The 27,761-nt window shown below is 39.0% G+C and overlaps 1 protein-coding gene across 4 annotated transcripts in view; it reads right to left on the reverse strand.

Moving 5' to 3' along the window:
- NBEA (neurobeachin) overlaps positions 1 to 27,761 on the reverse strand; it is a gene marked incomplete at its 3' end in the record, with an annotated part of 516,829 nt that overhangs the window by 130,510 nt on the left and 358,558 nt on the right. The window lies entirely within an intron of this gene.

The following is a 27,761-nucleotide window of genomic DNA, read 5'->3' on the forward strand; positions in this document are numbered from 1 at the left end:
GATTTTGTAAAATTGAGGTGTACAGCATTTTCAGTAGACTGGTAGGTCAACCAGTAGCAAAAAAAATGTGAATTTGTTTTTGTTTGCATTGTACCTGCAAAGCTAAATACATTTCTTGGTGTCTTAGGTTAAAGACAGAGTCATGAAAATTCCACTGCACTCTTTTGAGCATCGCTAGTAGCAGGAAAATAAAATCTCTGGAGGCAAAATACTTTCCTCTCTACCTCCTTCTCCTTTCTAATACACAGGCTCAATAAAGTCAAACAAACCACACTAAGCAGTGATGGGTTAAGGGGAATACAATTAAATTCCCACTTTCTCCATGATTCTTGGTCAGTTCTGTAGGGGTTTATTGCAAGACATTAGACTGCTACATACTGGAACAGAATAGGCCAATCTAGGGGAAAAATAGGGCCAATGGACCTTAAGGCCTCCCCAAGGGACTTCTCTCCCTCTAGATAAATGAGATGGGTGTTAGAACCAGAATCTTCCCATCCTCTCATAGAGCCAAAAATTTACCATGTGTTCTGGGAAAAGATTTTGCTGATGTTAAGCAGTCTAACCACTAACACTGTGGTCAAATCACCACAATATGTCAACACAAAATTTTATTTAAATTTAAAATATAAGATACAAGACTGACATGAATCTCTCCAGTCAGGTATCTTGTGCAGTCTGAATTTGCTTTAACAGAACAGCTTTGAACATAAATAGCAAAATTCACAAGGGTTATCTTGTCACTGCCATAATCTATTGGTAATTATTTATTGATAATGGCAGTGATTTTAGACTTTTAAACATAACAACTGTACTATACACAACGAACAAGTCAAATCCACAAAAAGGAACGTGATGTGAACTACCAAGCACAGAAATGTGTTCTACCTGTAGGTTGACCCTGTTTCTAAGTTACACTGTTCAGGCAGGTTATTGTGATAGATATTGCGGTAGATTGAAGCATGAGACACTGTAGTAATACTAAGAGAACCTTTTGTAATGAACCTGAACAGAATTCTCTGGTCCTGTGAGGCTCCTCACAGCATCATCTGATTCCTGGGCAGCACAGCATTTGCTCTGCTGAAACAACCTTCTCATATTCTTGTGCTATCAAAGCATAATACTGAACAAAATTTCTATCTACTCTTTTCATACACATATTTATCAATGATCAATAAACGTACCACAATAAAGTGCAGCCCCCTCCCAACCTAACCCAGCTCCTGACCCCCTTCGGTCCTCCAGTACTACTCTCTGTTTATCTTCCTATTACACATGAGGTAGCAGAAAAAATCCCTCTCCCCCAGTGTCTCGGTTTCAGACCCGGGCACTGAGCGAGCCTGTGCTGTTGACCGTAGCTATTCTCTCTGAAACCCCGTATATGCCCTTTACTGTATGTCAGCACTTCAGTTTAAGAACTACACAACTTTATGAAATCAATCCCAATTTTCACTACTAGAAAAAACAATCAATTCAGGCATTTTCCCCACTATTTTTTTTCTTATTAAACTGCAGGTTTTCATCTGTCTCCCTTACAGTCCTAAAGTTCCTTTAAAAGATCCTTTATTTTCCCTGTAGAAAGGATCTGATAAATCAATTTCCTTCCCTTTCTTTTGGTGTCAAAACTTTGGAATAATTTTTATCAGTTAAAAAACCCAAACAACTCTTTTTTCTTCATCAGAACCACTCCTTATATGAAATAAACATAGAAAAGAAAATCAAGGAAGCCGAGTACTTTTTTTTAAATCTAAGAAGGCTTAAAACCCCGAATCCATTCTCTGAATGTAAATAGTTGTATGTCCTTAATTATCCAGGTCCCTGACATTCCTTTTCAAATTAAAATGTACACAGAGAAAATGTCATTATCGAGGGAAAACATTCTATAGCTCTACAATATTTAAATATTCTTTTAAAGTTGTATTATATACCAAGATTTTTTAAAACAGATGGAATATTTTTTAAACTACACTCTGCAGTAAAATCAGCTGCTACTTGAAGAACATACAGAAAATAAGAGTGGTAATTGAAATTATTGATCCAGTGATAACTCTCTGAGTAAGCAAAACTTGACTTTGACAGGAATTATACTTGAGTTAACACTGCAGGGTTGGTCTGCACAATTGCCAAATGACTTCCTGTTTCTTCATCTTGTATATTAAAACCCAGTAAAGCCTTGATACCTTGACATAATTTTATGTCGTCACTAATGTTACAGGACACTCCAGTTTGCCTTTGTCTTGGGAAGAAGCCCTTCTGCTGACATCTATTATGTACAGTCTGCTTACATTTGCAACTGTGCAATGCAAACAATGCGTAGGGAACGACCTGTTCAGTTCCACACTGCCAACAGATAAAACTGCCAAGTTCAGAAGCACAATTAAAAACAGTAGCTGCAATAAAAAAAGAACATCCCACCAGTTAACAGCTCTGACCACAGGAAGACTCCAGGAGTAATAGCCATTGTGTGTTTATGGAAACAGGGAGGTGACTAAAAACTGCCCTGTCAGTTTTCGGCTCTGTCTTGCCAGCTGCATTAAAATGCAGCCCTGAGCAAATTTTTTTTTTTTTTTTTTTGTCTGGAATTTCAGGAGCAGAGAGTACAAAAGAGCTGATGAGCAATGAATGCTTCACCCTTCCTCAATTAATCTTGTCTCTCTACCTTTGCTTTTGCTTTCCCTCTACATGAAGGTAATAATGACACCCTCATCCATTATCCTTTTATCCCTGTTATTCTCGTGAAATTGCTTAATAATATGTTACAGATTCGTCTTCACTCACATAATTCTTCCTGTCATTTGCAGTATATCATCCTGCAAACATACAGCCCACTTTCACTGGCCGTTCTTTGAAGATTATTGTCAGTGACATCTTCAGGATGCGTTTGGAATCTGGAGCATCATTTCCGTTGCGATGGGGAATTACACTGACTTATCTGTCATTGCCAAAAGCACAACAAGCAATTCAGTGTTAATGCAAAGGTAACACAGGTTTTTATCATGCCGCCAGAACAAGAGCTCTTGTAAATTTATGCTAATATGGCCCTTTTATAGTTTAATAACCTCCTCCCCTACTGGAAAAAGGGGCACATGCACACGCACGAGCACACACACACACGCACCCACACACACTGGTAGTTTAATAATCTGTGTCACAGTGTGGTAGGTAATTTGTAGCTGATCCTCTTGTAATTATTTATTTTAAATCTTTTTATGAAGGCTAATCTTATATAGTACAGCGGATCTCCAGTTTTGTTAGATACATAGAAATTTTAAGAAGCAACTGAACAGTTTCTATTTCTAACAGTAGGTATCAACTGAAAATAGTTCCCACGGCATGAATACCTATTTCTCCACAAAATAGTCACAGATCAGGTTTTTGGTTGGGTTTGTTTTTTTTTTTTTCTTTTTCTTTTCTGTAAGGCTATGGCTGCTGAGTCCGTTTGCTTTCCTCATCAAGAAATCCGCAGTACTACAAACGAGCCCTTCTCCCTGATCCAGGGTGGCATTCCAGAGGGACCCTGGCGATCCTGCCTGCATGCCAAATCTGACAACACATGACAAGCCGGTTGGCGTGCAGTAATTTGACTAATTATACCGGATTAGAGCATATTAATGCAAGCTGTTTTCTCCAGAGTTAATGACCTGCTGACTGGGTTCTGTAAGGCCCCACTAGGTCTACAGACAGCTAAAAAACAAAACCCTGCTTTCTAAGCCCTCGTCATTTCACATCAGCAAATGAGTATATCAAACTACTGAGCAGCAAAATTCAAGCGACATTTTGTGTGCTACAAACCCATGCAGCTTTCCCTAACTTTCCACCTCAAGGGTTTCTTTGATATAAAATTAAAATCTACTTTTTTCTTGTTTATTTCCTTCCTGCAATGCAGAGTCCAGAAACTGAGGAAGATTTTTTTTTCTAGATTTTTTCCCCAGTTGTTAATGAGCACAGGGGAGAGAAAAATAACTTACGGTCACTATAATACTGCTATGTGATTTCATTATTTTGTTAAGATACTACACTTTTACTCAAATAATTCAATATTATAAACAACTTTATGAAGTTATGTTCTCAAATTAAATGTGTTTTTCAGGAGGTTATACCCCTTGAGATAATTATTTTTGGATTGATTTTTTGTCTACTTTTTTCTAGCTGAATAACTTTTTCATAAAGAGATGGGCTTTTGCTTTAACATATTGTAAGTGAATGAAAAATAGTCTCCAAACTTGAACTGGATTGTTTAAAAAAAATTTCATTTTAAACTTTGGCTTGTTTTAAATACAGGTTGTTAAGAACACAATCATTTTGACCCATATGAAACAACTGGGCTGAAATTAAAGTTTTTCCTCCCAAGAGTCATGGACAACCTTCAACAACATGATGAGGGCTTTGCATGTAGTTGTGTGTATACAACATAGGTTCTCATATTCTGAAATATAGCAACATGTTTTTCATTTAATGATTTTAATGTATATATAAGTGATTTATATTACTAGTCAAACACTTAAATCATCCATTAAGGATCCTAATATAAATTCACATGTGGAGATCTCCATATGTACAGGCTTGTGTATTTTTATTTAGAGCTTAGAATATTTCAATACTCCACTGAATACTGAAAATATGCCCATTTAGTGTTATGCCCAACAGTTACTTCTTTTCCTTCTTTTTCTAATGTCATTTTTTTAAAACATATGTATGTGTTACTTTCTGCAATAACTAGGAGTATAAAATCAATCTCCTGGTACATTTTCCTGAAATACACACAAAAATGGGCAACTGAATCGCAGTTCAGATGCACTTAGCACATATTTCCAATATAACACTGATGCAAAATATGATAAATAAATTTATTGCCGTTTCTGTTAGCACTATACCATTTGACCCATTATAATTCTGCATGTACATTTGTATCTTATATCTCATAAAGGACTAATTACATACATCCAGTACATAAGTTATACACGGGGAACCAAGTACTGCACTTATGCCCACATGTGTACCTAGCGTGACTCAAATGGAATTTAAATTTACTTTACCATGAATGAGATCAGAAACATACTCAATTAGCCCACAAGGTCTTTGAGTCAAATTAAACTTGGTACAATTCACTATCAAATTAGTTATGCTTTGCATTTTCTAAGCCAGAAGAAAATTGGGCCATTTGTGACTTGTGCTTGCAGAAAGCATTCTTTCCTTTCAGTGAGTAAAACAAGAGGGTCTGAGGTACATTAGTAGTGCTGTAAAAAGTCCTGGAGGACTAGCTCATTCAGGAAATTGGTAATGGGCTAGAGAACTTGACTCTAATTTACTAGACTATATACAATAATTGAACCAAATCCTGGTCTTGCCTTTAATTACCCTAAGACCTCTGCTTTGCCATTATCCCAAAGAGCCTGAAAGTTATCGCCCTCAGACTGCTGTTCAATAATCTATGGAAAATGAGATGTCCACTGCGGCCTGAAAGGCAGTTACCAAACATTGACAAGAAAAAGGCACCACCATGCTGGCATTCTTGTTGGCACTCCCAGCTGAGGACTGAAGGAGTGAATGGGTATGAAGGCTACTAAGCTGTCACCCCTACGGGGGATCCTTCAGGTCATGGGTGAAGCATATCAGGAGGGCAGTGTGGGAAAGGCAGAACTGGTGCTGCTCATGCATAAATAAAGGACTTTGGTCTTCAGGGCTGTCAATCCAGCATCTTTCAAGAGAACTAAATTCATTATATACAAAAAGTGTAGGTAGCCCTTCTAAAAGGAATAAAGCTGGCATCTGATCCTCCTCTGGATAACTATGTAATCAATTTTATACTGAAGTTGCTTTGACAGTAAAATTAGGTTTAGTAAATAGTTTTAGATGTTAAAAGTAAGAAGGAAAAACAAAAAAAACACAGGTATATGGTGACTTTGTTATAAGAACTCAAATAACTTTGTATTTTAACATAGACAGACATGTTTTACACCAACACATAAACAGAAGAAAATACAAATTTTAACATGAGGAAAACATCTATATAGCACTAAATAGTAGTGAAAATGTACATACCGATACAGGAAATCTCAAAGTTTAGATTTAGCAGCCTTTAAAGTTTCATTGCTTTCAAGAATTTATGCAGTACAGAGTTACTCTAATTGAGAAGAAATATTTAATTCCTGACATTATATAAGTTCTGAATCTGTTTATCTAAAATTCCAACCTTTGTAGCTGACAGAAATTTTCAGGCTTTACTTGAACAGCCTGATTACCATTCACACCTTCAGATCTCTGTGACACTGGCACGAAATGGGGACTGGGTCATCTCCCAGAAACTTAAATGGATGCATAAATCATGCTGTTGTCTTTCCTCTTTTGGCTATATAAATCCTGGTAGAGAGGGCAGAAGGTTTGTGACACTAAAGCCCACTCTGATAACTTCCCAAGAGCGCAAAGGTTGTATCTAATTTACATACAAATGTCCATCTGTGTATTTGTAAAACAACCTACTGAAATACAAAACTGAAATATTTTTTTCTGTCATGTATTTTCTGGTAGATAAATAGGAACTAATGACTGGTAATGCTCACCAACCATAAGCCCACTTTTCTTTTAACCTGTAAATTCTGGCATTGCAGCTGTGAAATCCATTCCTTTTTCTTCCAGATGACCTATACTCCAAAGCATATAAAGTGAAAAAAACTGTAATAAAAGGATCCAGCAGGAAGGCAAAGGGGGATTTTGCTCAGCATATGAAGGTGTTCACTAGTTTTATTTTGAAGAAATAATAAAGCACTTTTCAACCTATCAATCACAAAATATCAGACTATAAAATATATTTTATGTTACAGGAGCTATTTCATAACCACTACGATTCTTCATTTCAGTTTCCTACAGTTTTGTAAAGGGCATCTCTCCAGGCTGCAGGATGCTGAAATTATGAAATGAAATACCTTCCTGAAGGTACCCAAGTTAAAAAAAAAAAAAGGGTACGTTTTGAATATATACACGTTAATCGTCAGTCAGGAAGACAGCATAATACAAATCAGTGATGGAAGCTTTCTTTAATACAAAAATATCTGTTGATACCCTATTTTACCTGGGCATGGCAAACAGTACCTGGAGTAAGTGCTTCTACAGTCAATTAGCTGGGTTCTCTTTGGACTAAAGAAACTGAGTAATAAGGAACCAAAATCTGAATCTCATATTATTCTGATCCTCTTGGATATCTAGATCTCAGAACAGCCTGAACATCTTCAAGCAGGTTTATATCATACAACTTACATTCACTTCATTCGTGATACTAACTTATGCAAAAGCCTTAAAATTGAGGTAACTAAGGAAGAAACAAAACAAACAATCAAAAAAACCAAAACACACACAAAATACAACACCCCCCCCCCATTTGTTACTACTGTAACACTCTTGTTCCAGAGTTAGGCAGTGTTTCTGAGGGAAAAAAATCACCACAGGAGACATACATTATGAAAAGAATTGGATAGTCAAGATTTTTATTTCACCAGTCAATGTGCATACTGCAATCCAAGCAGAAAATACATTCCCATTTTGATAAAGAAGTTGACAGAACAAGTTTTAAATTATTTCATGTTACTTCCATCAGACACATCATCCTAATATTTCACTCGGAGCTGAGCATTTTTAAAATGTAATTATTTATGGGTGTCCAAAGCCCTAAAGCCAGCTATTTCTGTCTAAATGTAAACAAAGATCTGATTGACTACAAACACAGACTACATTAAACTCAATCACCATTTATTATGCATAGTTTACTGTTGAAGCGAAATTCCCTCAAATGAGATTCAAGAGACAGGTCAAAATTTTTTTTAAATTTATGTTTAAGTAGCATTTCCTTCCAAAATTTAAATTCAATGAACAATAATATATGTAGAGTTTTTGATCTGGCTTAAGTATTATCTAATAATGATGGCACTAAATAAAAATCACTGGAAAGCTATAGCATCTGCAAGACAACAAAAAAGTCTTACAGCAGAGACTCCATGAAACATTTAGCTGGTATTTTCCACACACTGATCCAGTGAAAAAGGGTAAGCTGTAAAAATGTGCTTCTGAGAGTTTCAAACCATATTGTACAGAAGTCACATCAAATTAATACTGAGGACCATTTAGAGCTTTTATTCTGAAAAGCTTTTGAAAAGGGATTAAACTATGAAAACTCGCATGATACTAAAGTACCTATTAATGGGTTTAGGGGGGGGAGGAACAATGAAAGTGTTATTTTTAGATAAATCGTTACTTTGTATGTAGCAGCACAAAGCATTTGCTAAAGAGACACTGCAACAGTTCTCCAGCAATATCCCACACATCTAAACACTGATTAGCAGGAGAATTTTTTCTTGTCATTAAGAACAATCTTACATAGAAAAGAGGGTCTTACGGTTTTCTCCTTAATTTTCAACAATTTCTATAAATAATTCATTAGGAAAATGTAGCCGCAGTCAAAAATTGCATAAGTAAAGCCGGCGCTGCTTTTAGAAGATTACTTGTTATTGTAGAAAATACGACTGCATGTTTGTAGTCTTCCCTACACACATCTGATTATCGGAAGCTTGCTAACAAACTACTTGCATAAAAAAAGTTCACACTGTACAATGCACTTCACATGCAGAAAAATTATGTTTTCAAAAAATAACAGGAAACAGCATGAGTAGTGAGAACAAGGAACCGGGGTAGTTGTCATCTCATCAAAAATAATGAATGCTCAAGAGATTTCCAACTTCATCTCTTCCCAGTCATTTGTCCGATAACAATAGGCTACCAGGAGAGAAAAGACGAGGCGCAGAGCGGGCTCTTCTTCCTCGGCTCTAGCTAGCACCTGTAACCTCTAAACAACTACGTACCAGCTGAAATCCACATGACGACAGCCCCAAAAGACAACTGGAAATGTTGTTCCTAGCCTGCTGTGCCTCCATTCAGTGACGGGATGCACCACATGGTGGATGACAGCTTTGTGTCTGCCCCATCTTGCAGCCTCCCCTCCTCCCTCGACACACAGTCGTGCACACACAAAACGGTCTTATGGCTAATGATGCAAACATGAAGTGTAAAGTCTCCTTAATTTGACCCTTGTTAAACTCCTAATTGGATTGAGGCAGTCTCAGAGTGGAAAGCAACCCTGGATTATTCAAGAAAGCTTTTATAAAATGAAGACCAAATTACAAAAGGCTTCCACTCTGGCTGCTGGACACCACAAAGAACAGGCAATGAATTGCAGCTGTCACTTAAGTTAAAAATCTAATCAATTGCCTTTTTTTTAAACAGGTAACTTTTTGAACAGTTTCTTCATTGTGATACTCTTCAGAGTGCGCTTGACCCAAATTTAATAAGCTGCTATTAAAGCAGAAGAGCAGCTGTAGAGCAAACACTGTAGAATGATACCGTGCATTCAGGCTCTTAATGATTTTAAAATGACTACAACCATTGCTTCATTCAGGAGGAACAAAGCTCAGGGCTCTTTGCTCAACAATGTCTTAACACAAACTGTCTGAACAGACAGCATTCATTTGTCCTTCATGAACCCAAAAGGTCAGCTGCATTGCTGAGAACATCTCAACAGTTTAATTGTGTTTCTTCTGTAGGAAGACTGAGAGGAGAAACTTGGGGATTCCTTGCATATGAAAACTAGCCTCTTTTATTTTTTTTTTTCTTCCAAGGAAATATACAGCTTAAGTACAGAGACAAGGGGTGCATGATATGCAGACAGGTGTAAAACATGAAGTAATTATAGAAGCTCAAATTAGTTCCTAGGCCTGAGGCAAAAAAAGAGAACAGTGCCTTGACAAAAGGGAATAGCAAATAAGGATAGCAAACAAAAAATGGCTTGAATGTGTAAATTAGCAAGAAAAATGAGACAGAAAAGCAGCTTTACTCTACTATTATTCACCACATGAGAACAGAGCAGCTGAACATGATCAAGAGGGCTTTGGAGGAGAGAGGCAGGCATCAACACCGAAACGAAGCCAAAGAGTGGCAGCTCCGCACTTTCTAGTCAGTCACTCATTATGTGGTGAAGTGCTCTTGAGAAGTGCCTCTTATACTTGACCTATCATATTACTTCTTCTGTAAACACATAATCCCTGCTTGTTAGGTGGTGTCAACACTAGCATTCATTCACTGTGGTAGTCCTTTTGTGTATAGACACTTTAGAAGTGCTGCCAAAACCAAAGAATTGACACCATAATAAAACAATTTGAATTTCAACCAGGTAAACAGATCCTATGTGCTTCTGTAAAATGCACTGTGCAGAGCATTACATCCAGTTTTCCTTACTTGAGACAAAGCTGCTTTCTTATCACAAAACTATTTTCTTTGCATGTCTTTTTAGCCAGGATAACAGCTGACTACCTAATAATTAACATTAATAAATGAACATGGTTTAATAACAGGAATTACGGCCACTGCAACTTATTTGCTTCATGCATATAACGAAAAAAAAGAGAGTTTGCATATTTTTATTACCAGTCAGCTAAGCAGAAGACCCCAAACAAAACAAATTGTGGTTATGCAAAACTGATTACCTCCTACATGCAACATATTATTACCATGAAGGTCACACCTTATGTCAGCTTTTATGCCAGAACTGCATCCACTTGTACAGATATTTTATAGTTCAGTCTTTGTGGGGACTTATGTCTGATTATTATAATTGGATACTCAGACCTCAAAGATTATCCTTTTTGCTATTAAAGGCACAAATTCCTACTTAAGAACACTTTTCTTAACCAATGCAGAAGTATAAATAATTGATTCTGTGCTTCTGTGTTAACAGAAGTATTCAAGACAGAATATCACCCTAACATTTATGAAGTGCTCTGAACACTTTTGCAGGCTATATGACTAAAAAGATGAATCATTCTTTCATTCAACGCCCGACAAAACATGAGTGAACTTTTTGATGTATCACCAAGTATCAATGAAACACAACACTAGAATGGTGGTATTTGGTTAAAATGGCAATTTTTACAAATGACTCCACATAGACACACAAAAGGAAGACTCAGATACGAAGCACCCCACCTCTCAAAGCTGAAGAGTTACAGCCATGTTAGCGCTGGGTACATCAAAAGGAGCAAGAAAGTAACATTACAGGCCCGATATTGCAACAAGGTGATGGGATGAATTCCTGTAGCCCTGTCTAAAAAATAACATACTACCATGTTACACCAATGTCATTACCCTCCCTCCCGGGACCGCCAAGATTTTTTTGTTGGGTTTTCTTGGGTGGGAAGTAGGGACTACGTTCTTATCCACACGTAAATTTTGCATCTGAATGTTCTGTGTTCAGGCACTGAACTGCGCGTTTCTGGTAAACCTTGACACCACCATTAGTGTTTGGCTCAGCTTACTTAGCAGGCAGCAACAGGCAGCTTGCCTACCGCTGGGTCTTCAACATGTCCACCTGGGAGCAACGACAGTGAAATATTCCTACCTCTACTAGCCACTGCATCTCGTTCAAACATCTCTGATCAAATTCTCAGCAGCCTCAACCAACCTGAACAAACTCACATCAAATGGAAATCTAATTCTCACACCTTCTACCTTTGCCTTTCAGCGGTTGATTCTCCCAGTCCTAACCCTTAGACAGAACTTCTTCCCTACATCACTGTCCTTTCAGAAATTCCATTTTATACTGGCTTTAAAAAAAATCAATACAAGCTTCCCACATAATACAGCAGCAAGCATTACTTATTACAACCTTTTTACCTTTTCCACTATCTCTTCTTTCTATTTTTTTTTTTCACAATTTCTTGCATTTGCCAAAATTAGACTGTAAAATGAGGCTGGAATCACATAATTTTTATTTCTCTAAGGCAACATGGAAATGTGTGTCACGCTATAAATATTAAACAAGACCAATAACAAATAATGTAGGCTTGTGAATTAGGGCCTCATAAGTCCCATGTTTAGTAACATTAATTTAAGAACATACAGTACCATGCAATATAACCAAGTTCAGCAGTTTGTGCTTCCAAAAAGGTCTCATTCAGTCCTACTCATTAGGACTTAATTTAGAAGGTAAAGAAATACTGGCCAAGGTGTCAATACAATTATCCCCACATTTAAAGATGTACCATGAACTTCATTATACATGTTCCCTCTCAACCTCTGGAATCTCTCTGTTGTCTCCCTCTTCTCAAACATTTCCTGTTTCCCACTCAAATAAAGCTTTCCCTTACTGTAGAGATTACATAGCCCTCTGGACAGGTGAGCCTCTAGGTCAGTGAAGGCAGCTGTTTTCACTGTCTGGGGCTCTGGAAAACAACTCTTGGAGAACTACCTTATTCACTTCCATAAAGCAATGACTTCTGCCCACAAAAGAAGAAACTACATTGAGGCTGTCTCAGTTCAAGCACAGCCAAGAGTTAAAAAGGGGAAAAACACAGTACAACAACTCTGCTGTCGCACAACAGCAACAGCAGCCGGAGAGAGGAGTGAGAATATGTGAAACAACTCTGCAGACACCAAGGCCACTGAAGAAGAAGCGGGAGGAGGTGCTCCAGGCACCAGAGATTCTCCTGCAGCCCCTGGTGAAGCCCACGGTGAGGCCGGCTGTGCCCCTGCAGCCATGGAGCTCCACGCTGGAGCGGAGCTCCACCTGCAGCCCGGGGAGGGCCCCATGCCAGAGCAGGGGGATGCCCGAAGGAGGCTGTGACCCCGTGGGAAGCCCACGCTGGAGCAGGCTCCTGGTAGGACCTGTGGCCCCGTGGAGAGAGGAGCCCAGGCTGGAGCAGGTTTGCTGGCAGGACCTGTGGCCCCGTAGGGGACCCACGCTGGAGCAGCCTGTTCCTGAAGGACAGCACCCGTGGCAGGGACCCAGGCTGGAGCAGTTCATGAAGAGCTGCAGCCTGTGGGAAGGACTCACGCTGGAGAAGTTCATGGAGGGCTGTCTCCTGTGGGAGGGACACCACACTGAAGCAGGGGAAGAGTGTGATAAGTCCTCCCCCTGAGGAGGAAGGAGCATAAGAGACAACGTGTGATGAACTGACTGAAAACCCTCATTGCCCGTCTCCCTGCGTCGCTGGCAGGGAGGAGGTAGAGAAAATCAGGAGTGAAGTTAAGCCTAGGAAGAAGAGAGAGGTGGGGAAAGGTCTTTTTTTACAATTTGGTTTTATTTCTCATTATCCTATTCTGATCTGATTGGTAATAAATTAAACTGATTTCCTCAAGTCGAGTCTGTTTTGCCCATGACGGTAATTGGTGACTGATCTCTCCCTGTCCTTAACCCATGAGCCTTTCATCCTATTTCTCTCATCCTGTACAGCTGAGGAGGGGGAGTGATAGAGCAACTTTGGTGGGCACCTGGTATCCAGCCATGGTGAACCCACCACATATTGACACTTCCCAGCATAATTCACAAGATCAGTGTCACCACACAGGCCAACCATGCTTAGGTGCACTGATAGAGATTCCTTAAAGTTAGGATTTCTTCTTAGTGTGGTATTTATCTTTATATGAAGAAAATCCCATGTTTGCACTTTAGTTCAAACTTCTTTAAGCAAAGATCTGCTTCTTCCTTCATAATTTGTTCTCTGATTTCCCTCTATATACAAATATAAAAAAAATATAAATATAAATATATTATATAAATATATAATATAATATAAATATAAAATCTTTATATTGTTTTTTTAGTCCCCTCCCTTTAATGAAACAAAGTTTACTAGAAATGTTCAAATTAATTTTTCCTGAAAAGTTGTCATGTCTTCCATTTCAAATTCATTCTCTTTGATCTTTTTGTCTTGATCTTCAGCCCATCCAGTCACTTTTTTTTCCTAACCCAAGCACAGCATATTTTTTGGATGTCTTGTTTGTGATTTATTTCTCCTGTTCCATAAAGCTGTATGAACTTAAGTAAATTGGTATAAAAATTGGGTTTTAATGGAATCACTATCATTTTGCCTGCACAATTGATCATCACATATAGTATCCCAGGGTCAGTGTGAGGTTGGAGTTCAAATTCCTTACGCATTCACTAAACTCAAACATGCCAGCATTTGCTTTACAAGCAGTCCGGCATGTCCACTGTGTGACTGATCGGCACATATGGAATATGGCAAACACTTTTCCATCAACACTTGTTCAGGATTTCTAGAAAACAGACAGTCCAACCAGGCAGCCTGGCCCCACAAATCTGGGAGACTACCAGGGAAAATGAAAGGGCATGGCTCACCAGCAGAAAGGAAAGTCTGCTGTTAACACCAGTGAACTTAAGTAAGAATTTACTTCCCAAACAACGACCCAGTTCCTTGGTTCCATTTTCTACTAAATGGCAATCATTGTAGGTACTAATGAGTACTATTTTACTACTATTTTCTAGATACTCATATGAAAAACAATTTTCACCTACCCATAACTGATAAGCATATCATATGCACAAGCCCTACCATGGCCATAAATAAGTTTCTAGATTCAAGGTGACTTAAATAGTCATTCCTGTTACGAAATTCCTGTAAAGTAGAAAGGGAATGGAAATGAATAAAAATAATGCAGCTTACAGAAGAAAGGAAAGTAGCGGAGAGGATGAAACTACAGCTGCAATTCCCAGCTTTCAGAAGGCCACACTCTGCTCTGATGCAAGCTCTTGCAGAGGCTGACTGAGACATGAGTTCATCCAATCAAAGTTTGGTCAGCGCAAAAGAATGACATGTAAACTTCACTGACCCAACTACATCTGATGTAATTAGTGTCATCATTTTGGCTAGTGCTTGATTTGGACCATTAATCTTAAATATTTTATGAAATGTTTAAAATTATATAGAACAGATGTACCCTGACTAAACATGAGTAATTACTCAGCACACAAAACTACACCTGACAACTGCAATATTTTAATAGCACAAAATCATAATTGCAGCTAAATATTCTTTAAAGGTGTGACAATCTTTCTCCAAGGAAGACAACTGCTCCTTTTTAGGCTTTTTCTAATATACTAGTTATTGTAGTTTGTCACAGTCCTTTAACACAGAACAAACAAAAAAGCAGAGAACCTTATAAAATGTGCAAAATTCCGGTTTTCGTCTGTGAGGTGTATCGTATCTAAGGATTACAATTATAAGTATGTATTGTCAATTTAGTAAACCTCTTGTAGTATCTGGCATGGTAAGTAGGTAGTAAGTGTGTTATCCCAAAAATCAAAGCCTATCACAATTGTATCCAGATTTCATATCACCATAAATCACCATGTAAAAATTGTCCTCAGAGCAATGGTCCTCCCCCTTTTTATATGGAGGAAATCCAGAACGAGCACAAAGCTAAACATCCTTACTGCCACAGCCCCAAACCAAATTCTGTTTATTTAAAACAACTTAAGCATAACTGCTACATTATGATACAATTGTTCCCAGCAAACCAGTGAGTTTTCAAATTGTATGTTTCTCCACACACATTATATACAGGTATATTCACACCCATTATATGCAAACAGCTTCTCTGCAACACTCTTACCTTCCAGTGGTTATCATCTTGGGTATATAACACTGCAAACTCTTACTAAGGAGAACATCCTCCGTGCAAATTCAGGAGCAAGAATGAAGTCGCTGACAGACCTTCTGTCCATTTTTATCTTCATGGTTGCGAAGATAATTTGTTTTGTTTCCTTTTCTTTCCTAGTGAAAGTACTGATTTTGAAAACTGCTATTGATACTATAAACTTCACTACTGGGACAGGTTAGGGCACAGGCAAACTTCAGGTCTGCTGGTGACTACATCCTCTTGCTTAACATGCTAGCTGATGAATGTCAACTTACATGATTCACTTCTGTGAAGCAGTGATATCTTCTCACCCATCATGCTGCTGATAATGTCTTGAGCACACCCCAGGTTGTTTTCACAAAAACAGATGAAAACAGTATTTCATTCTCCGTAAAACTATTTTTCTACTCATGCAGCTACTAGGAAGGATGTGAACTGCATTTTCTAAGCAGTTGTTTTCCAACTTTACATAATGCTTTTGATGAAATATGTACCAAAGTAAGTATTTACCTCTCTTCTCCCATTCCTATGAGCAGTACTATAACTTTTAACCTCTCCTTTTTCCTGTGAAGGAAAATTTTGTTTAAGCATTGGAAGAAAGAAGATGCAAAAGTCTTTCAAATCTGGATACAGGGTTAGAGGGTGAAGATGGGAGAAGCTGATATAACTGAAGACGGATATAATTGAAGGCTATTATTACTGAACACTGATGCTGAGATACTTGTAAAAACAACCAGCCTGCTTGGATCTCTGTGAATCTGGTAGATGAATTGACAAACCCTGCAGCTTCTGTGCAACCCGTTACTTCATGACTTCAGAGGTATGTTAGCATCTTGGAAAAAAAAAGATTTTTAAAAACATCCTGGCAAAAAATGTATGAGTACTTCTCATATGGAGGATGAGTCCCACTAATGTCAGTGGCTTTACTTGCCTGAGAGACAGGTAAGTCAAGACAAATTAGAGTGAGAATGAAACACTTAAGGTTAAATAAAGCTTGACACCCACGCTTCAGTAATGATTTTTTTTTGCTGCTTTCTGAAACCCACAAAGCTACAAGGTAATTCCTTCCCAACTTTTAAATGCATCTTTCCACAAAATATCATCAGTTATCAGAAGTCAAACTGTATAATAAAATCTGCTTTGATAAAAGGTCTAAAGGGACTCTTTCACTTATGGGATTCAGAGGAACTCTGAGCCATTTAACAGCAGTACATCTAAGTGGGTTACTGCAAGTCTGGGAAGAGTAAATGACTAAACTAGAGCCATACTAAAGTCAATATCCCTAAAGTTACAGATCCCATTTATAATTTCAGTTCGTCCCTGTATTTTTAAACAGATGTACCCAGCCAATATCTTTGTAATTAGTCTGTGGTACACTGAATAGCAATTTTTCTCAGACGGACTCAATACCACATGCTCCCATACATGTCCAAAGTGGAAGGCACAATATAACCATTTTACAGAACTCTCAGGAATCAGACAGGAGCAGAATAAATCACTCTGCGAACAAGCTGTGTACCAGGCTTCATTAGTTATAATTACCCCCAAAATATGCTCAGCAGAATGCACACGTGTCATCTGGGAGTGACACACAATAGAGTGGGCAACTTATAAACTCCTCCAAGCACAGAAAGAGTCCATAAAACAACTGGCTTGTGCATTTGGATTCATGTGATAACACCTCCTATTGCATAAGCCACCAGATGACACAGATGGGGCAAATCCAAACAAGGAACATTTCTTTTGTATAGGCATTGGACTTCATTTGATGCCTATTCAACCAACAAGCCGAGAAAACTGACTACGAAACACTAGATCTTTGTCTTTTTTATTTCCCAGATTGTGCTACACTTGCTTGAAATAATGAAACATGTATAGTTTTAAATACGAGCATAATGACTTAAAGAAAAAAAAGTGAAACAAAACAAAACACGATGCTAAAATTAACATACTTATGCACAGGCAAAACCAAACATTCCTCCCCAAACTTTAAAAGGAAACATTCCTAATATGATATTCAACAGCATCGTCCTTTCATATATCCTGTTACAAGAAGCGGTAAATACTGACTGAAGCTCTTTGAGAATGCACACATCAGCAATCAGATCTATTCTTTTCTGGAGAAAAGAATATTAATTAACATTATGTTATGTTCATGGATCAGATTACCTTTCCTTTAAAGATTACTACAGAACCAATCACGTTACAATTATTGATCTCGTCTTAAATTCGCTCTGTAAACTTGCTCATTTTTTTCTGCCTCCTGTACTTTCTGCCAATCATAATAACTATTTTCTGTCTGAGACATTCCAATCTCATACCAACTGCACATTTTTTTCCTCCTATCCTTGTTATTTACTTCCTTGCATCCATATACCATAGCGTTCTTGGTCTTCTCATTAAATGCCATTCCATATGTTTTCTGTAGTTTTCTATTATTGCCCACTGCTATGGAGATCTGATCATGAGAAAATGTTGGAAGGAAGTACTTGTTTACTGTAACAAACCTATGCTTTACTCAGAAGGAAACTGTAATTCATCTACAGTTCACTGTACAGACTGATTTAATAGCAAATATAATGTGCAAATTAAACATGCTCATATAGGTCAGTATTTTAATATAAACAAGGCAATATATATTGCTTGGATGTTACACATGTAAGCTAGTGCATGTGTACACATATTGCTATGAATGCCCATGTGTCTATTTACCTCCATATTCAAGCGTATAAACACATACAAATAGACCCACATAAAAACACAGATACACCTATGTGTACACACTCAAAAAGCACCCTATGCCTTTAGGTAACATATACAGTGCTTACACTGCGTTACGTTTCTGACATGCTGTTAAGGAACTATATAATATCCTCGCATCTGTCAGCTGCTTCCAAGACAACCCAGAAAGTAACTCCAAAACTCTGACTGAAGAATATATTTAAATTAGTAACTTAACATTAAGCGCATGACACTGAGTTCAGTGAAACTGCTCATATCCACAAAGTAAACGCCCAGTTTTGATACCACAGACTCAAACTGAAGTTCATAGATTTCGAGTGGTAGCTTGAACTGTCATGGAGAGAACTGAGTATATCCACAATATGTAAGATCAGTTAAGGTCTATTATAAGTAGCATCAGTTAACCTGTGATCTGTCACATCTGTGCATCAGTAACACTACATGGATGTAAGCAAGGACAGGATTTGGCCCGCTTGGCCCCACTTCCGTGTAGTGCAACCAAGAGGTCAGCTTCAGTATTCATGCATTCAACTCTGGCAAACTCCATACAGTGCTCACAGCCACAGTGGCAGCAATTTCCTATTTTTAAGACATCAGAGAAGCATGAACAATTTGTGAATTCGAGCTGCTATGGTATTATTTGAAGTCGCTGCCGCCTTCTTTTCTTTTTTTTTTCCTTTCTTTTTTCTTTCTTTTTTCTTTCTCTTTAAAGAAACAGATATTGAAAATATCCCAGCTAATAATTTCATTCTGACACTTGAGTTTAAAAGGTTAAGTTACTATCTGAAGAAAGGTAATCTGGCTGCCTTTCATAGCAGCCTGCAAGCTCTGCAATCTGCATAGAGAGGGGCATTTGTCATCATTAGCTGAGCAGTGACAGCTGGCACCTAGGGTGTCCCAGATTCAAGAAGTGGCAAAGGCACTCTTTTACCTTAAGTTGCTATTAAGTATAGCATTCTTCATAAGGAGCGATATTTTCTTTTTGTTATACAGCATGAAGTAACAGCAGTGAATGCATCTGTATTTTCTTTGGCACAGAGAACGGGCTGATATACAATTAGCAGTTGCGTTTAGACAACAAGACACCAGGTTTATTATATGAGCAAACATCCAATTCATGTCACTTGAAAATAACTACAATTGGCTCAAAATTAGGGCAGTATATTTTCCTTCAAAGATATTTCACACTGACTGATTTGTAAATTTTATTTACGGACATGACAAATTGTGAATGAAACATAGTTTTTAACTAGAGGTTTAGTACTGTCACTTCAAGCTAGGAATGCCTAATTACTTTAAAACAGACAGGTTATTAGATATAGGGAAAAAAAATAGTCCTACACTGGCATAGAAGCTAATGCAGCACATTAACGCTTTGAAGGAATACCTGATGAAGCACTATTTTAATAGCAGCATTAGAAACTTAAAGTCTATTCTTACAGTGTATTTAACAATTGTTTGCTGCATTTTTTTCAAAATGTTTCCATGAGGTTTTGCAAGTGCATTCATATTTAAGAATGTATTTAATAAATGGAACATGTAAAAGTCTATGAAAGAGGTTGTGTTCATACTACTATCAATTATTCAATCTATGAAAGACTGAAGAAATGGTGTATAAACATTAGGATCCCTGATTTGGTTACTTTTATAGAAACAAAGTATGAAGCTAAAAACTAATATGTTTTGACATCAAAAAAGCAACAACAAAAAACAAACAGATTTAAAAATAAAGAAGAAAAAAACTCATTTCCCCACAGTCCCTCAAATTTGGAAACATAATCCATAATGCTAGATTTTGCATTATTATGTAAACTAGTTTTTCACAAATAAAACTAATTTTTGTGTTAATGTAAAATCTATGCAAATACATGCAGTCATTTATCAGGAAAGCTGACAAGCATTCCATATTGGAGAGGGAAAATGAAACTGCCTCAAGAATAGAGGCAATTAATTATTTCTGTATTTTCTCTTCCTCTGTCTTGAGGCACAAAAGTTATCCATCCAGTTAAAACAGCAAATGAAATAAAGAGATTTTTTTTTATTTAAACACATATGGCTTTTGCCTGCAATACTGATCACCACAAGGTCTACAGATGCCCGTGGCTAAATTGTACACTGGCAGATGCACACAAGGGAAAACTGTGTTAATGCAGCGTGGTGAACAAAACAAATGAAGAACTGAATTTCGGGGGGGGGTGAGGGAGAGAGGACTTCTTTTACCCCATCGAGATACGCAGTCTGCCTACCAAGAGTGGGTTAGGTTAGTTATAGATTTAACCTGAAAAGTTTTTTCTCACCCCCTATATCAAAAATCTAAATAGTACGTGTTGAAGAAAACATACATGCAGATCTGCACAATTTTGTAAGGTACAGATTATGAATAATGGGTTTGCCAAGATAAATGGTTATATTATTTCACCTTTACAATTAAGGACTAATAATACATAATGAATGTACTCACAGCATATAATGAGAAAACTGTTGTCCAACATACTTGCTGTCATTTTTTTACCCACTTGAAGAAGCAATCTCTTGAAGTGTAGCTGAAAATTGCAAGCATTACGGCACAATCTAGCGTATGTGATATACTCTTGTGTGCTTCAGAGTTCTAGTACGAGTTCTGCACTTGTTAGTTGTTCCTTTTTATAAGGTTAGTTTAAAAAATTGAAGCCAAAATTAGCCTGTTCATTCCTGGAAATAATTTGCAGAAGAAAACAAGAAACTGAGATGGTAAAACATTCACTGAAAATAAGACAGAATCATATTGATGAGAGAAACTTCTCTCTTAATAGGCCTGTACACACTGCAGATCTTTAAAATTACCACTGTAATGACCAAATAAAAATAATAAAGAATGTGTTTACATGTATCTTGAGTTCCTTATGCAACACAAATCCACCTCATTAAAACCAGTGTTGACAAAAAAAATAATCCACAAGTTTTTTTCCTGCAAGTTTCCTTTAATTTCACAAAATAATTATTCTGTAACAATTGAAATGGTAAATGAAGAAGATTCAGAAACATGAAATAATAAAGGGATCTCCTTTCCCTCATCTAAAACTAAGGAGACTTAAGAGAGAACATTGTCACTACCCTAACAGATACCTCATAATCTTTTTCTTCTTTTCAATGGTACTAATGTATTATAAATGATAACATGCTCAAATGGCAAAATCTATTTCTACTATTAAGAAAAATCCATAGTAATATTGCTTTAAGATAAACAGGTATTTCCATAAGCAGCTAGTACTTCTCTTTCAACAATTGTATTGGAGATTTATGAAATTAAAAGACTACATGTTACTCCTGCAGTTTTTCTCATTTCAGTGATGCTGGCACTATGCCACAAAGGACGCAGTTCTGTATATTCCGTCCTAGAATGGGGCTCAAAAAAATGGCTGGGAAAACTAGGAAGGACAGTAGGCCACCTAGGTTAAATTTTGAAACCCAAGTAAGAAGAGAACTAGAGTGATTTGCTACTCTTAATAGGAGACACAATTCTCCCCTAGATAAAATATTATGCTCTACAATGACAGTGTTCCACCAGTTAAGAAAAAAATGTGGAGTGGTGGTAGGAAAATCAATACGTTTTACAGGCCAAAAGATCTAAACATTAAGTTCTTCCTGAAGAGATCTCTCCCCTTCTTCTTTAAATAATAAATTGGTTGACATGTTTACATTACAGTTATAGCTAGGATATTTTTAGGAACAATGAATAAGTGTTTTTAGCAAGTAGATTGCTTATATTTAAGACTGTTAAAAGATTACGTACCTTTTGGGAGTTACAGAAATAGTCCTGAACATGTGAGAGTACATAAAAAATACAGTTTTGAGATCTGAAAGCATAGTCTTTCACTCATTTCTCTGAATAACCTCACCCTCCTCATAAAGGCTTTAGAGCAGATTAGGGAAAGCATGTTTGTGGGAGCATCTTGTTAAAATATGGATGAAACAGCACTGTCCTTTCTCAGGAAGCTAATTCAACACTATTGCTAAAACACAATGAAATTAATAGGGAAGTTCTGCTTGACAGAAGAGTAATTTTTTGGGCCAATAATATAGTTCCTCACCAATGCACTATTTGATAGTTCAAAGACACTGCATATTTCATAGTGTTCATAAGTTAACCTCCAAATGGTATCCCACTTTGGCTCTGATCCTTCAGATAACTGCCTGCGCACTTAACTGTGAGCCTAACGAAAGCCCTGACCTCACCAGAACCAGCTGTATGCATTGGCAGGATCGGGGCCTTCATAAGGTTCAACGAAATGTATTAATCACTCATGACCAACTCACTCAACTCCTCCCTTTACCATTATTTGGAAAGAAAATATCAGAAAGCTATACACTACTATTAAAAAATAGAAGTCTGCACTGAAATATGTTAGGCATGTCTTTTTATAGCTAAATCTAGATAAAGTGAGTTACACAGGTAATTTACCATACCCATGCCATTGAAAAGGGAAGAGGACAAGTTTCGTTTTGAGTTAGGGGGACTTAACATGCCTGAACTATTGGCAGCATGAAAATTAGCAATAACACGTGACATGACAAAATGTATATGAAAAGACGGTGCTTACTTACAGCTTCATATAGATTAGCATTCAAAGATGTTAAGCAACGTGTTTTCTACTGATTTCAACAGCTACCTACAAGACGATGTAGGTTAGTTTGCTAATTGATATGACACCAGCTTACAGAAAAGCACTATTCACAGAAATAAGTATGTTCAAGACACACTACCCTCCCATTTCAAACGGACTGTTAAGATGTTGGGTTACTTATAAAACATAGCATGAACAAGCTGAGTGATGCCATAATTTATATAATGATGCATTTTGAATGCTCCTACACTTCAGTTTCAACTTAGATTCTCTAACGCTCTAGTCCTCTCTCAGACAACGTGTTCCAGAGTTAGAAGTTACCAAGGGGAAAGGTTAGTTTAGACATGAAGTCTTCAGAAGCTTCTCATCCAACATATACAGCTTTATTTTCAAGGTCAATGTTGAATATTTTCAGTCATCTAATAATTTACAGCATGAGAGAGTAATGAGAGTTCTGCAGTGTTGGATGACCCACTACAGATGTAGTAGATTAAAAGGCGCTAATCCCCACTGATTCCACACTCCTCTCACAGTTCAGCAGAAAAGAGCATTCTCCAAGCAGGAGATCTTTTAAAAAAAAAAAAACAGTGTTGGACTGGTTAAATAAAACGTTGTACTTTAAGGAATGTCTGGCTTTGGAGACGCTGATGGAGAAGGGAACCGAATGAATAATTCAATGCATCTTTTTTCCCTGCTTGAATGTTTCTGCAGTTCTAGCTAAAATTACAGTTGTGGAAGCTCTACGTTTACTTTTGAGATGTAACATTTTAAAGGAAAAAAATCAATTACTGTTTTTTTTCCCTTAACAGATTGCAGATTATAGGAATTTAAAGCGTTAACAGTTCATCTGTAAGACCTAGGATGACGAAGTCCAACAGTAATGCAAACTCTTTTCACGTTTGTTTGGGTTTTTTTTATTTTTAATAGGAAGAAAATACATACATGTGTTAAGTTTAGCACTAATGAATCCTAACTGTGTACTGTAAAAAGGAGCTATGTCACATTTTTTCAAAAAAGTAAAAAATATTTGCAGAAAACTGTAGAAAATGGGAAAAAATGTTTGCGTACCTAATTATACAGAAAATTTATACACAAAAATCTAAGTAATGAAGTGTATAAGTTCATTAAAACTAAAGTTTTGCAAACACTACAGCAACTTACATTTAAACTTAACTTTTCATTTGTTCCTAAATTTGAAAGTGTAGTCAAAAAAGTAAACTACAAATAAGAATACAGAAAATTGCAGGTACCATCAACTTCTACCACAAAAAAATGATGCTGCCTATTTTATATAATGTGACACTTAAAGCAAACGTGGCACAAATATCTGTCTTCAGTTTTTCTACTTGAAAAAAAGTAAATTTATTGTTGCTGGCAGGATGATATGGATGAAATAACCAGGATGAATTGAGGGGGGAAGGGGAGAAAGAGGAGCCAAGAAATCAGATACATTCAATGAGCCTTCAAACTCACTTCAGCAGTAAGGATAAATAATTTAATCAACTCAGCTTCATTTTTTCCCTAGCTCCCTAGCGCAATAGGCAGATATTAAAAAATAAAACTTTAAAATTCATGAGCAGTTGTGTGTGGAAGAACTACCACTATATAATAAGAAATATAAAGCGATATCAATGCAAGCACTTTGTATGTATATGCATCTGCATGTGCATTTTAACTCACACTTTTCACCATATGAAAAAGAATCATTGATGCACTTTATATATGGCAACTTTCTTTTTTTTTTCCCCCCCAATTACATTTTGGGGGCATTGGCAAGTACCTGCAGTCAAAGATTTTCAACACCGTTTGGCTTTTTGGCTAACATGAGCACTATGTGACAAGGCACTGTAGTTTGAAAGATATTAAATAACAAGCAGAGTTCAACAAATGCTGCTACAGTAGCCCCTAATTAGGGGAAAATACCTAGAAAACAGTAATTTGGTAAAAGTCACCAATATTATATGGTACCATTATCATGACAAATGATCAATCATCATTTTAATGAGGTGATTATAATCTCAGTTTTCCAGAACAACTCAATACATATAAAAATAAAACTCGGTGATGAAAAGGTGTTCCTTCCTTTTATAATTTATGAAGGACACATTTATAACTACAGAGAAAAACTAACTGCAGTAAATGGTCAGAAGCTTCGAAAATATTCATATTTTATATCATATATAGTCAGATAGATAATAATTTTCGGAATCTAAACCAAACCGCCGACTTCTTGCTAGGTTAAACGATCGGGTCACCTTAGCAGTTACATTTCAGTGGTTGACTGGTGTCAGCGATGCCTAAATCCACAAATTATCAAACTACCAAACGTTTATGGTGTATATGTGAGATGAAATGATGTAGTGAAGTTAGTAGCAACCTTTAGTGCTAAACATCACCCAGCCAAGGCTAAGGCTAATATTTCCCATAGCCACCAAGATAGAATAAATACGTATAACCTGCATTACTTCATATCGTAGGTTAATCTTAGCGTTATGTATTAAAAGCTCTGATTTAGGACGTAAGACGTAACCTTTATTTAAATTAATTCTGCCACATTATGAAAATTAAGACTATTGACAGCTTCAAGGTACGACCTATCGCCTTTTGCCTTTAGAAACCGGATTTACTGAGCTAAAACCCACGGGGCAAAAATAAACAAAACCTCGCCCGAAACGTTCCCGTCCTTCACGCGGAGCTGGGGTGCGGCCGCGGCGACGGGAGGCTGCACTGGGGCCGCTGTGCCCCCTCCGCAGGAAGGGGCTCTGCCCCTCGGCGGAGGCGGGAGGAAGGGACAACCTTTTGTCCGCTCGCTTTAACTTTCGTTTTTACACGGCGCCGGTATGTAACCTCACGGGGAAGGAGCTCTTTCTCATTTAAATGTCAAAGAAGCCGCCCCCCGATGAGGCAAGGACGGAGGTTTCGCGTCGGCCGGCTGCTGGGCTGAGCTGCCGCCGCCGGGCACGCCGCCGGGCCGGGGCGGGGACCGGGGCCGGCACCGCCGCCGGCCTTCCCCCGCCCCAGGCGGCCCACAGCACCCGCCCGCCGGAGCTGGACACAGCTTCGCCGCTTTGCCGTCCCTCCGCACAGCCGAGCCCTGCTCCGGCCAACGCCGCACCCCTCTCTGAGGGCAGGGCGCGACCGGCATCGCCCCCGGCCCCACCGGCGGGGGCAGTGGGGAGGGCTGTGCCGGGCCGGCGAGGTGCCTCCCCCTCTCCCCGCCCGCGGACGGGGCCCGCGGCGGTGCCGCCGAGCCGGCTGCTCAGCGCGCCTGCAGCCCGCGGAAGGGGGGGAGAGGGCCCGCCCCCGCCGCCGCCCCCGCCGCCGCCGCGGCAGGTTCCCCGCGCACCCCGGGGCAGCCGCCGGTAAGAGCAGCGGGGAACGGCGGCGGCGGCGGGGAGGCGCCCGCCTGTCCCCTCGGACCCGGCGAGGACCCCTGTAAGTGCCTGCACGGGGGAGGCAGGGGGGAGCCGGCCTCGGGAGCCCGCAGCCGAGCGGCCGTGCACGCCGCCGCCCCGCGGGGCCGGGAGGCGGCAGCCCCGGACCCCGGGCGGGGAGGGCGGCAGTGGCCGGCGGCTGCGCTCCTCGGGGGCGGCCGGGGAGGCGCCGGGACTACGCGCCGTGCCGCCGCCTCCAGACCCGCCGCGGTCGGCGGCAGCCACGCCTGTCCCGCCCGGCGCCCGGCCGCGAAACCAGCCGGAGGAGGGAGAAGAGCCAGGAGGAAACTAGCTCCTCTTCGGCCGAAACTGCCAGAAAGCGGCCGCCCCTCCGCCGCCGGCCGCGGGGCTGAGGCCGAGAAGTGGAAAAGCTTCTTCGGGACGACCTGTCACCTGCAGCTTTTCAGCGAGGCGCCCCAAGACAGCTCGAGTCCCGCTTTCCCAACGGGCAGAAAACGATTCCCGCATCAGCTTCCCCCTAGGAAGCGGCACAGGGAGCACCCGTAGAAACGCCAGATCGAGCGAGACAAGCACAAAGTCAGAAATTCTTCGCTGCTTGCAATAAAGTTGGTCGCATTAACACGTTGAATAAATGTCGTGCAATGTTCTTTGCGTTATGACTTCTCCTTAGCGATGGGTACGCCCGTGACAGTTACTTTAAGAATTAGTAATCGGGCAGTAGATTAAAGATTCCAAGCGATTAAAAGCTTTGCTGTTTTGTTGGGGGTTTTTTCCTAAAAAAAAAAAATAGCGTTGTCTTGAAGTGAAGCTCAGTAAATGCGGCAAAGCAGAACATTTTGCCACTCCAACTTATCTGCAAATAAAGGTCCTGATTACTAATACTTAAGTTACGGAAGGAGAAATTTGCTACTCACACACACGAAACCCCAAACTGTCAGATCAGTAGCATGCCAGCAGGTTTGCAGTCGCTAGCATCCCTCCCGTGTGCACATTTACTAAACGCAGGTTGCTAGCAGAGCTCGCTATACGATAAACCGTCCAGGTTTGAAATTAATGGATAGTTCTAGTGCGTCCCAAAAAGCAGCTGAACATCCACTCTTCACAACGTATTGGAGTGCTAGACGGAATGTAAAAACGAAGCTAAGAATTGGCAGATGAGATTTACCGTTCATATCTGCTACTTGATTTCTGGAGGGAACGTGAAAAAGACCTGACAAATACGTTTAGCGATTGATTATCCCGTCATAAGGTACAAACACAAAAAGCAAGGCAGAGACAATGCCGAAATGCATTAAACCTTAAAATCGATTAGAGCTCGTCAGAAAATCTTTTAAAACAATATAATTGTGGACTTTTGCGTAATATTTTATTCCAAAGGACACTAAATTTGCCGTGAATCTGCTGTCTTGTTCACCGACCGGTTCACAAGAGAAAAAAAAAAAATCCCCAAAAACCACAACTTCTCGCTTGCAGTTACAGACAACTATCAGGAGGAAAGGACAGCGTGATGTGACGCCAAGTGTGAGTTAATGAATTTACGCCT

Source organism: Phaethon aethereus (genome assembly GCF_964289735.1).
Source record: "Phaethon aethereus genome assembly, chromosome: 1".
In the NCBI taxonomy this organism is placed as follows: domain Eukaryota; kingdom Metazoa; phylum Chordata; class Aves; order Phaethontiformes; family Phaethontidae; genus Phaethon; species Phaethon aethereus.